This window comes from Triticum aestivum, chromosome 2B, assembly GCF_018294505.1.
Source record: "Triticum aestivum cultivar Chinese Spring chromosome 2B, IWGSC CS RefSeq v2.1, whole genome shotgun sequence".
Taxonomy (NCBI): domain Eukaryota; kingdom Viridiplantae; phylum Streptophyta; class Magnoliopsida; order Poales; family Poaceae; genus Triticum; species Triticum aestivum.
In genome coordinates, this window is record NC_057798.1 from 605,276,260 (window position 1) to 605,285,526 (window position 9,267).

Here is a 9,267-nt window from a genome sequence, read left to right on the forward strand (position 1 = left end):
CTCCAACCCACGCGCGCCACGTCGCCCTGCCTTCCCGTCCCCCGACGAGGGCCCACCGAAGCCCAGTTCGGGCCCTGGAAGCCCATCGGCGCCCGAGCCGTGCCGTCTCCCCGCTCGCCCGAGCGATCCAGATCGGGAGAGGAGCTCCCGATCCAGATCGAACCCCGCCGTCGCCGCCTCTGCGCTGCTGCCTCGTCGGATCCCAGCGCCCTCACCACCGGCGACCTCCTTCATCAGGCGAGCCCCTCCGCCGCGTTGGCTCTCTCTCTGTCTCCCGCTCATCGTGTTGTTCCTCTACAGGATATCATGGCCAGCCTCTTCCTTCGATCCGGCGCCACCATGGTGCTCGCCGCTCCATCCTCCGTCGTCCTATCCCGGATCCGAACCCCGGCGACCGGATCCATCCATTCCCTGCATAGATCCCGCCGTCCCGGCCTCCGACCCCGACGCCTAGACCTCGTCGTTCCCTGCCATGGCCGCCCCTTCCCCTCCTCGTGCGGGAGGACGAGGGGCACGACGAGTGGCCACCCCATCACCCGCGTGGGCCTCCTCAGCGCCCCAACCCAGCGCGATGACCCGCTTCAGCCCAGCCGCGTGTTGACTGCGTCGCCAAGGCCGCGCCAGGCCTGCGAGGCCTCTTCCACCGAGCCGGGACTTGGCCCATGGGTGAGCGCCCACAACCCCTCCTCTCTTTGGCCCAGCTAGTTTCGGCCCATGTAGTTTTTTTTCTCTTCCTGCGAATTTGCTATTTATCCAGTGTTTAACAGATTTGCAGAAACCCCCTTTAACTTCATGCATTTAATAACTAATAAACTGTGCATCGGATTAAAATAATTTATATATGTAAAATGCTCAGAAAATTGTGTAGATTAATAATATGCCATTTTCATCCATGTTTAAGATGTTTAACATGCTGGTTGCATTTATTTTGCATAATGCCATGCTAAAATGCTTTATTTCATAACTAATCAACCGGAGCTCCGATTTTAATAAACTTTATATGTAAATGGGGTGGAAAAATGCCTAGTTTAACATGATCCACTTTGTTTTACTGTTTAACAACTCTAAAGTTGTGTTTAGGGCAGAACAGTACCAAATCCATAATTAGCATATGGGGATTTTCCGGAATTGTTGTTTGTTGTTTCCGGCCTCAATTTAAGCTTGCCTAAATAGTTAGTTTCACTATACTTCACCTCTTGCCATGTTTAACAACATTTAATATTGTTGAGTACCTAAATGAGAGCGAACTAAATAACTCAGATGTGGTGTTTCGTCAATATGCAACTCGTTGCATATTGAGCTCCACTTAACTTGTAGTATTGTTTGCTGCACTTTGCCATGCCATGCCTCATTAAACCGGACATGCATCATACTTGTTTGTGCATCATGCCATGATTATGATTGTGTGTTTACCATGTTGTTTGCTTCTTTCCGGTGTTGCTTCTTAGTTCCGGTAACGTTGCGTTCGTGAGGATTCGTTTGACTGCTCCCGTTCGTCTTCTTCATGGACTCGTTCTTCTTCCTAGCGGGATTTCAGGCAAGATGACCGCTACCCTGGATCTCACTACTATCATTGCTATGCTAGTTGCTTCGTTCTATCACTTTTCTGCGCTACCTATCATCTGTTTTTGTCGAGCCATCCCATGTTGCCATGAACCTCTAACCTTTGACACCCTTCCTATGCAAACCGTTGTTTGGCTTTGTTACCGCTTTGCTCAGCCCCTCTTATAGCGTTGTTAGTTGCAGGTGAAGTTGAAGATTTCTTCATGGTGGACAGGATTTTGGTTGGGATATCACAATATCTCTTATATTATTAATGCATCTATATATTTGGTAAAGGGTGGAAGGCTCGGCCTTATGCCTGGTGTTTTGTTCCACTCTTGCCGCCCTAGTTTCCATCATACCGATGTTATGTTCCTGAATTTTGCGTTCCTTACGCGGTCGGGTGATTTATGGGACCCCCTTGACAGTTCGCTTTGAATAAAACTCCTCCAGCAAGGCCCAACATTGACTTTTACCATTTGCCTCACCACCACCTATATTTCCCTTGGGAGTAATTAACCCAAGGGTCATCTTTATTACAGCCCCCCCCCCCCGGGCCAGTGCTTGTCTAAGTGTTGGTCCGAACTAGAGCCCTTTGCAACGCCCCCTCAGGGAAACTTGAGGTCTGGTTTTAGTTGTACGGATTGCTCATCCGGTGTTGCCCTGAGAACGAGATATGTGCAGCTCCTATCGGGATTGTCGGCGCATCGGGCGGCTTTGCCGGTCTTGTTTTACCATTGTCGAAATGTCTTGTAAACCGGGATTCCGAGTCTGATCGGGTCTTCCTGGGAGAAGGTCTATTCCTTCGTTGATCGCGAGAGCTTGTCATGGGCTAAGTTGGGACACCCCTGCAGGGTATAATCTTTCAAAAGCCGTGCCTGCGGTTATAGGCAGATGGGAATTTGTTAATGTCCGGTTGTAGATAACTTGACACCAGATCCAAATTAAAATGCATCAACCGCGTGTGTAGCCGTGATGGTCTCTTTTCGGCGGAGTCCGGGAAGTGAACACGGTTTCTGGGTTATGTTTGACGTAAGTAGGAGTTCAGGATCACTTCTTGATCATTGCTAGTTGACGACCGTTCCTTTGCTTCTCTTCTCGCTCTTATTTGCGTATGTTAGCCACCATATATGCTTAGTCGCTGCTGCAGCCTCACCACTTTACCCCTTCCTTTCCCTTTAAGCTTTGCTAGTCTTGATACCCATGGTAATGGGATTGCTGAGTCCTCGTGGCTCACAGATTACTACAACAACAGTTGCAGGTACAGGTTATGCGATGATCATGACGCGAGAGCGATGCTTGCTTGCGTTGAGTTCTTCTTCTGTTCTTCTTCGATCAGGGGATAGGTTCCAGGTCGGCAGCCTGGGCTAGCAGGGTGGATGTCGTTTGAGTTTCTGTTTGTGTTCATCCGTAGTCGGATGATGCTCTGATGTATTGTGATGTTGTATTCATGTGGCATTGTATGCCTTATGTATGTATCCCCATCTATTATGTAATGTTGATGTAATGATATCCACCTTGCAAAAGCGTTTCAATATGCGGGTCTATCCTTGGTGGGACCTTCGAGTTCCTTTTGGATAGGGTCGCATATTGGGCGTGACAAGTTGGTATCAGAGCCTCGACCGACCATAGGAGCCCCCTTGATTGTTGGCCGTTGTTGAGTCTAGAAGAAAACTATTTTGAGTCTTAGGATTATATATATCGGAGAGTAGGATTCTTTTTACTCCTCAGCCCCCTTCGTCGCTCTGGTGAGGTCTCCTGACGTAGATGTTTTGTCTTTCCTCTCCTCAAATTTCACTAAATTTTTTTAGGATCACGCGGGTATCTTGGAATCGTTTCGATGGTTTTGTGACGAGAACATTGTTCTTGGTGCCTCCTGTCTATTTATGTGGCTTTGACCCGGGGAGTTGAGCTCCGAGGTGTTGTCGTCACAATTTTATCGTTGCAGTTCTGGAATACCTGAGTTTGCCGACATCGAAAATCTCTTTTATGCAGTTGTTGGTGAGATAACCCGATAACCCAGTACTGGGGCGAGCTCGGGAGTATTGCCATAACTCGTATAACGGATGCTTTTCGAAGGTTGAGGTACACGATTTCCGAAGGTTTCTTGGTTATGTGTTGACGGATGGATACAGCTGGATGTAGGTATTGTTAGTTTGGGTGAGATATATATTGCTTCCCCTGTATCCCCAACACCAGATTGCATAACCAGAAAGTTTCGGGAGTTTTATAGGTGGGAATTCAAGTAGCTCCTAGAATATCTTTTCGACAGATGCATGATATGAGATTGGGGTTCGACGTCTAGTGGTCCGCCTTTCCACGGTCGTTTTTACAGTGGTCTCGTTGTGTCTTAAAGAACCCTTGGCTATGCTGGTTCGGGGACACTTCGTATGTCATGTGCACTGCCTTGTACATGATGGTGCTGTACACTCGAGCCCGTGTGGGCCCCACCACGAAAACTTCGGATGAAATCTCTATCATATGTTTGTTCCGGCTTATTCTGCAAGCCAATCCTTTGTTTTGTTTTGAGTTGTGGTATTCGAGTTGCTTCGAAGTCAAGTGTTGATTCCATACCTTTCAAGTGGTGTTCTCATATTTCTATGAGAGTGCTAATCCTTCTTGTTTATCGAGGTCGTCATGTTAATTCTTTCCAACCGGCGTGCTTCTCTTCAAGGGATTCGATCATTTCAACATCCGCAAGATCAATTCTAAGTTTCTCAACGGTGTTTGTTTCATCCGTCCCCAAGTTGCCTTTGTTTTCCCGCCCTCCCACCCCTTTTCTTCAAGGACTCAGATTTCTTAATCAAGTATCCATTTATTCATGTGAAGTCTCTTCACTCTTTTCAATCAATGTTCTGATCCGGTGATCCCTTGTGAAGATGCTCATGAGTTTCAAGTTCATCATTCTTCATTGTTGTTTCTTCTCCAATGGATCCAATTCAAGCTTTCAGTGTTGATCATATTCTTTTCCTCGTGTCAAATGCTTTTCATACCGGTGCACCTCTTAATCTTTCACTTCTCGCTATTCATTTGCTCTGGAGTGCTGAAGATATCTCACAAGACTTGTGTTTCCATTCTCAATCCGTTCAAGATATTTCGAGGTTGTTATCTCATTCAAGTCATTTAATTCAACCGGTGCAATCTCTCTTTAAAATCATTTCCAATGGTGTTTTCTTTTGAGTGGGCCCTAACCCACAGGTCTTTTCCCAGGATCTTACCTGACTCTTCTAATTTTCCCGGAGCCATTCGCAAATTCTTTTCCAAGTTTGACGTAAGAATGAATTCTCATCAGTCATATTTCCTTCTCCAAGATCGCCTTCAAATCATTTTCATCTTTGGCTCAATCTTTCCTCTTTTAATCCTTCCGGAGTTCCTCAACAATTTGGTGGTGTTTCTCCTTGTCATTCTCGGATTTTGAAGACCGAAGAAGAGTTTTTCCTCTAAATCTTGTCCATTCTCCCAAAGATTTGTGGTTCTAGCTTGATGCCATCCTCTCATAATTGTTTTCGATTGTGAGAATTTTTTTCATCCATCCGGAGTAATTCAGGATTCTTTTCAGTTTCATTCTCCGGAACCAATCATCTCAGAATTATTAATTCTCAGCGTTCAGCTCTCGTTCTCGAATTCTTCCGGTGAATCGTTCAAATATCCTCTAATCAGTTCATGATCTCTTTGTTCTCATGTATCTAAATCCCCTCAAGTATCTTCATTCGTTTTCCAATTCTTCACGGTGAATTGTGCCTTTGCTAATCTCATTTTCAATTCTTACGGTGGTTCTTTCAACATTTCACTTCCTTCATTATCATATCAATTCATTCGTTGTTTCCAAATCCCACCGGGGGTTGTTGAAGCCTTCCTCAAGTTTGCGCTATATCTCTCTTAATCCTTTCTACTGGAATAAGTAGTATGCCAAATCTGTTGCTTGTCATCAATTTAAATTGGTGAAGGATAGGCATGACATAATTCTTATTCTTGTTTCATCCAAGTGATTAATTCCTTCTTCTAAAGATTGTTCATGATGAAGTAATTCTCGGTTCTAGTGTTCATCTTTTCTTTCCGGAGTTCCAAGTTCTCTCGGTTATATCATCACGAAGCTCCATCTAAATCATTGCAAGGCTTCACCTTGTGTTTTCAACTTCTCTTTCTTTCTATCATCCTTTCATTACCGGAGTTCTTCATGGAGGCTCGACATGGTGGTTCACCTAGGATTCCTTTCATTCTTCATTTGTTCTTCAAAATTTCTCTCGAAGCTAAGATCCGCCAAGCTATACTCAAAAAAATAAACATGGTGCTCAACACATGTCTTGTTTTGAGGAGTTCAAGTATTCTTCATCTTGCATTCCAAAGTGCAATTCGTTCTACCTTATCATTTGAGGTGGTGTTATGTCATTCTTGATAATTTTGAGTTCATGTTTCTTGATTCACATGTTCTCAAGAATGAGGTATTTTAAATCCATCAATCTCTTTGTTGGAGTTATCTTGTGTCATATTTCACCTAAAGCCTTCCATTGGGAATGTTGCTATTTGTGGTGCTTATCAATGATCCAAGTTATCTCCCTATCCTCTCGGCGAAAGAAGTTTTCATCTCTTCTTTGATCTCAAACAAGCAATTGTTTTTCGTTAGTGGCAGAATGTCATCTCATAGTCTTGCGATGTTTCCATAAGCCCAGTACAAGTTTATTCGTTGTATTGTTGGTTTTCCAACAACTACGTTCTATCCTTCTTAGCAAGGATGCTTTCCAAGTTCATTTGTGGCAGAAGTTGGCATTTTCTTCTCCATTCTGTTATCCCAACAATCTAGCTTCTATTCTTTCGTTCCGGAGGCATTGTGATGTTGCTCTTTTCACTCATCATCTTGCTTTGGCAAGATCATGTTCTTCTCCTTGCTTTTCCATTTAACCGGAGTGTCGTGTTTTCATTCGAGTTCTTTCATCTTGTCAAGTTTTGCCTCTCTTTCCAACCTGAGTGCTGTCTGAAATCCTTCTTACCCCTTGTGCCATTCCTTCAATAGTTCCAGAGGCGGTGTGTTGTTGATTTCATCAAGTATCTTCCCATCTTCTCAAGTTCATGTTCTATTCCTTCCATGTTTAACCGGAGTGCTGGCCGAATTCTTCCTCTCTCATCTGGTTGTAACCGGAGTGCTTTTGAATTCTATCTTGTCCATTAAACTCTTGATTCATGTCTTTGCAACCTTCAAGTTATCGTAATGTTCCGTGTTCCTCTTTTCTAACAGATTGTTTGCAATCTCGTTCATCTCTGTTGTACTCTTTCTTTTATATTGCTCAACCTCTCAAGGTTCATGGTTTCACTCGTTTGTCGAAGAAGCAACTTAGTTTACCTCTTATCTTCCTCTTCCGTTTCTCTCCAGTGCCATCCTAGATCTCGGAACGAGATCCTCTCGTAGTGGTGGAGTTTTGTAACGCCCCGGATACAACTTTCCATATTCGTAACTCCGACTCTTGCCTTTTCCGGAGATGCTATATGATATGTCCTTCATGGTTGGGTTTTTGTCTATTGTTTTGCATTTTGTTCTTGTTATGCATCTTGTCTCATGTCATCATTCGCATTGCATCGGCATCATTTTCATAAAACTTGCATTCGTTCGGGTTCTCCCTGTTCTCTCCATTGTCCGTTCGGAGTTCAGACCACACTCGCACGCGCCCGCGGCACCTCCGAAATATTATTTTATAAGTGGCATAAAAATGTTCTCGGAATGGGTTGCAACTTGTCGTGCGGTCTTATTATAGTGTAGAAAGGCCGCCTGTCAAGTTTCGTCGCATTCGGAGTCCGTTTGACTGCCCAACCGTCATCCGTAGCGGCACCGTTGCCGGTTTATTCGTCGGACGTTTCGGTCTCCGAAACTGCCGCCGGGCTGCACTTCTCTTCTCTCCTCTCGGCCCAAGCCTCTCTCTCACACAGCCCACTAGCCCACCTAGTCCCCCCCACCCTCTGTCCGGAGCCGTCCGATGTCGATCTGCGGCTCCAAAACGAAGCAAACCCCCCTAAACCCTAGCCCCTTTCCTATTTAAAACACCTCCCCTTCCATTTTTGGGCATCTACCTACCCCCCTCCTCCTAAATTTCCGCGCCCCTAATCATCCGCCGCCGCCCCCTTCCTCGTTTTCAGCACTGGCGCACTCCCCCGCCGCCAAGTGTCGTCGCCCCGTTCGCTGCACCGCCGCCTGACCGTGTCCTCCTCCAACCCACGCGCGCCACATCGCCCTGCCTTCCCGTCCCCCGACGAGGGCCCGCCGAAGCCCAGTTCGGGCCCTGGAAGCCCATCGGCGCCCGAGCCGTGCCGTCTCTCCTCTTGCACGAGCGATCCAGATCGGGAGAGGAGCTCCCGATCCAGATCGAACCCCGCCGTCGCCGCCTCTACGCTGCTGCCTCGCCGGATCCCAGCGCCCTCACCACCGGCGACCTCCTTCATCAGGCGAGCCCCTCCGCCGCGTTGGCTCTCTCTCTGTCTCCCGCTCATCGTGTTGTTCCTCTACAGGATCTCATGGCCGGCCTCTTCCTTCGATCCGGCGCCGCCATGGTGCTCGCCGCTCCATCCTCCGCCGTCCTTGCCCGGATCCGAACCCCGACGACTGGATCCATCCATTCCCTGCATAGATCCCGCCGTCCCAGCCTCCGACCCCGACGCCTGGACCTCGTCGTTCCCTGCCATGGCCGCCCCTTCCCCTCCTCGTGCGAGAGGACGAGGGGCACGACGAGTGGCCACCCCATCGCCCGCGTGGGCCTCCTCAGCGCCCCGGCCCAGCGCGATGACCCGCTTCAGCCCAGCCGCGTGTTGACCGCGTCGCCAAGGCCGCGCCAGGCCTGTGAGGCCTCTTCCATCGAGCCGGGCCTTGGCCCATGGGTGAGCGCCCACAACCCCTCCTCTCTTTGGCCCAGCTAGTTTCGGCCCATGTAGTTTTTTTTTTCTTCCTGCGAATTTGCTATTTATCCAGTGTTTAACAGATTTGCAGAAACCCCCTTTAACTTCATGCATTTAATAACTAATAAACTGTGCATCGGATTAAAATTATTTATATATGTAAAATGCTCAGAAAATTGTGTAGATTAATAATATGCCATTTTCTTCCATGTTTAAGATGTTTAACATGCTGGTTGTATTTATTTTGCATAATGCCATGCTAAAATGCTTTATTTCATAACTAATTAACCGGAGCTCCGATTTTAATAAACTTTATACGTAAATGGGGTGGAAAAATGCCTAGTTTAACATGATCCACACTGTTTTACTGTTTAACAACTCTAAAATTGTGTTTAGGGCAGAACAGTACCAAATCCATAATTTGCATATGGGGATTTTCTGGCATTGTTGTTTGTTGTTTCCGGCCTCAATTTAAGCTTGCCTAAATAGTTAGTTTCACTATGCTTCACCTCTTGCCATGTTTAACAACATTTAATATTGTTGAGTACCTAAATGAGAGCGAACTAAATAACTCAGATGTGGTGTTTCGTCAATATGCAACTCGTTGCATATTGAGCTCCACTTAACTTGTAGTATTGTTTGTTGCACTTTGCCATGCCATGCCTCATTAAACCGGACATGCGTCATACTTGTTTGTGCATCATGCCATGATTATGCTTGTGTGTTTACCATGTTGTTTGCTTCTTTCCGGTGTTGCTTCTTAGTTCCGGTAACGTTGCGTTCGTGAGGATTCGTTCGATTGCTCCCGTTCGTCTTCTTCATGGACTCGTTCTTCTTCCTAGCGGG